This window comes from Eublepharis macularius, chromosome 1, assembly GCF_028583425.1.
Source record: "Eublepharis macularius isolate TG4126 chromosome 1, MPM_Emac_v1.0, whole genome shotgun sequence".
NCBI lineage: Eukaryota > Metazoa > Chordata > Lepidosauria > Squamata > Eublepharidae > Eublepharis > Eublepharis macularius.
In genome coordinates, this window is record NC_072790.1 from 167,687,568 (window position 1) to 167,691,473 (window position 3,906).

Genomic DNA, 3,906 nt, shown 5'->3' on the forward strand with positions numbered 1-3,906 from the left:
CTTTGTCTTGCCAATAGCCAGCTATTTATGAATGTTACTAATAAGTTCCCTGTAGTACTGCTCATTTGATCGCAAGCTGCTGGTGGCAACTTTTGAGAGTATATGAATTAGCATACTGTTCTCCTCTCAGCAGTATGGTTTCCCTCTTTTCCAATTACTTTTGTACAGCTATTTTTGGTAGTGATGGATTGAATGTAGTGCTGTGGTAATGTTAAAAAGAATGTTGCTCCAGTTCTTTAGAAATGATCATTTGTAGACGAGACAGCCCATGGTTGTCATTTCCATTTGGTCCAATACTGGCCCTAGGTTTTGTGAGTGTTCGTCAAATCCTAACCCAATATGACTTGTATATAAAATAATTATATAACTAAGGCATGGATCACTGTGGCTAGATCTAACTGAACCAGGACTGGATGCAACTGACTCGCTAGCTGAAGCTGGGCAAAAGCACTCCAAGCTGCCACAGCCACCCGGCTTCTAAGGTGACCACTGTGTTAAATGGTACTCTTTAGCTGTGAACCTGACTTTTCAGAGGGAGTGTAACATCATCCAAGACGGGAGATCACACATCATTGGTCAGCCTTTCTACTAACTTGGAGAACCTCTGTCTTGTCAGAATTGTTTCAGCTGCTATATTATACTATCATCAGTTTGGTTGGGACACATGGGTTGTTTTAAGGCATATGCCACTTTCTTCATTTCATACTATTTTCTCTGAGAGGAATTTACAGTGTGAGAGCTTTCTGGTTTGTTCTCTCTCCCTATTGGAGAGGAAAGATGGAGTGAGAGAAGGAAAAGAAAAGAACTAACCATGACCGCTCACATCAAACTGTTCTCAGCAGAGTAACTTCCAACAGTTGTGTGGAAAACGGAAATTCAGAAGGTCAGTTTGCTCACCTCTGCATGAGAAGCTGCACTCCTAACATTCTGTCAAAAAGGCACAAGCATCATCCTGGTCCCCTTTTAGCTATCACTTTAAATACCTCTATTGTAAGGATTTAGCCAAAAATTAATTTTAAAAATGATACCCATGTTGGTCATTTCAGTTTCATGATTCCAGTATCTCATTTCCAGTGTAAACATTCTCGTACCTGACACCTCAGTAGGGTTGCCAGATCTACTTACCCTCCCAGTGTTGGGGGAGGAACCAGCACTTGCCTCTTGGACAGCCTTGGCTCCCAGGATGGCGCAATGACATTACTTCTGGTAGTGATGTTATCATACAGGCCATGGGAGTGCTCTTGAGCTTTATGCCATGCCAATTTAGACCTCGAATCAGCCTGGTGCAAAGCCCGGGAGTGTTCCAGCACCTTTACCCCTGCTGGCCAGGTGGGTGATGGCAGATGGAGGAAGCTGGGAGTGTAGATCCCCTGCCCCCACTTGGGGACCAACAACCCTACATCTCAGGCCTCTTGTGACTGTCTATATCTCTAGACAATTTGCCAATTATATATAAAACTTACATAAAACTATTAGCCTTCCAATTTCCTCATAATATCTGCTTCTTGGAAATGTATTTCCAGTTATGGACCCTCTTGTAGGAACTCATTTGACCACAGACTTTCCTAACCATGGTCAGACCAGAGCTGCAAAACAGATGGTATGGTAACCTTGATCTTTTTAAGCAGAATATTATATTGCAAACTCATTTTCCAGGGGCTATTTTGCTTTCACCTCTAGCCTTCTGATATTTATACTTTTTAGGGGCTGCTTTCGCTGAAAAAAAAATCTGTTCTTGTTTAGTCCTAGATTTGTTAGTTCTTCAGCTAGCTGTTGTACATCCCAGTCAAGTCTGGTATCTGATTTGGCTTTGGCATTTGCAGTGCAGTCTTAAGCAGAATTGCATGCTTCTAAGTCCATTGGTTTCAAAGGATTTAAAAATGTAACTCTGTTTAGGATTTTGCTATTGGTAACCTTAGTAGATAACTAGAAGGACAGAGACATTATGTTCCTCTTGACACCTCTCTCCTAAACTGTTCAGTGGCCTTTCATACTGTCAACCAATATATTCTTCTGGGGTGGTACTGGGAGGTTCCATGCATTGTTGCCCTCTGTGGTTGGGCTATTGTTTTAATTATTGCTAGTCTTCATTCTGCTAGGAACAGTGTTGAGTATTTTGCAATGAAAAGGAAAATTAAAAATTAATAACTAGTTGAAAAGGAAGACGGGCAGGCCATAATTACTGGTCATTGGTAACCTGACTAGTGTTCTCTCCCTGCCCCCTTTGGCATATATTGGGGTTGACATAAGTAAGACTTATTGCCAAAAAATGAGACTCTTTCCTAGGTCAAAATGAGGTTCAGATGTCCAGACCCTCTGATCACTTTTTTTGCTTTACTAGGGGTCCTGAGAAGCAAAATATGTAGAAGGATGATAGGAACATTCCATGTTATCTCCATTAGTGCAGCCATGGCTCCTGGTAGAAAGTGCCCAAAGAGGAGGGAGGTTTGCTCTTCCATTGCTAGAAGAGCTGCTTTAGCCAAGAGAGTGCTGTAGCAAGGAGCATCTCGAAGGCATTGCCTTCCCATCTTCAGAAGCAATGTTGGTTGCAAGTGTGCTTCAGTCCAAGTGAGGTGAGGGTGGTTCAGTTGTGTGTCTGCACTTTTTGTAAAGCTTTGTCAGTCTCAGGGTTTCGGATTTATTAATGTGCTTGGGGTGGTGGTGGTTGAGTTTACGTACGACATTTGAGTTGTAGTTCTACATATACTTACTATCATCGTCTGTAAGCCACTTTGAACAAAGGTATGTTTTTTTTCTGAATAACCAGCTACACAGGTGGCTGAACTTCTGTTTGGGGCTGTTTGGATTCATTAGTCTTGAGTATGGAATGAATTTATCTGCCGACTATGTAGGCTAATCTCACTCTATTGCTACTTGTGTGCTCCCCTAATCCTGGCTGCTACCTGAAAGCTGCCTGTGGTTCAGCCCAGTTAGAGGAAATGGGGTAGAGGCAGATTTTTGTGGGGCAGTAGCCTCTATGCCAACCAGGACCCAGAACAGCTAATGACTTCAGCTTTGGCTAGTGTACCAGCTGCAAACTTTCTTGGTGAGAAAATGGCTTGCATAAAGTTATTAATACTCTACTTAAATTATTGTAATATTATCCATAGGGTTGCCTTGAAGACATCACAGAAACTTGCAGAACCAAAACGTTGCAGCCAGGGTATTTACAAGAGCGTTCTTGAACTACAAGATCTTAAGCTTCTGGTATGCATCCAAATACAATTAAAGCACTAAACAGCTTGAAACAAGGTTATCTTCTCCCATATCGTTCCTTTCACTAAGATACCTTGACAAGCCCAGCTCTGGGTAACTCCTGGGTTGAGATGGGTGCCTGCAACTTTTTTTGGGTTGTGTGTGTGTCTTTTCCAACAAATTTGTTTAAAAAACTTCCCATGAGAGTTGTCTGCTAGCATTTAAAACATTTTGTTTCAGATTGATAGTTAATTAAACGGGAGATACTTACTTTGATACTATTTCCTGATCCAACCAAAGTTCAAGTCCTAGCTGATACTTATCCAACATAAGGTCCACTCTAAAAGCTCGCTCCAAGTCACAGCCATAATTATTTATGGAGACCGCTGCCACCCTATCTAGAGCAGTTGAGAAGTTTACCTTCCTTTAAATATTTTAGTGTTTTTGTATTGCCTGCATTTTTTAAAAAAAACATTTTACTTATTTACAGTCTACCTTTCTCACTGAGACTCAAGGCGGATTACACAGTGTAAGTCAATACAATCAACAGCTGTAGGGTTGCCAGGTTCAGCTTGGAGAAATCCTGGAGACTTGGGGGGTGAAGCCTGGAAAGGGTGGAGTTTGGGGAGGGGGAAGAACCTCAGTGGGATATAATGTCATAGAGTGCACCCTCCAAAGCAACCATTTTCTCCAGGGGAACTGATCTTTGTC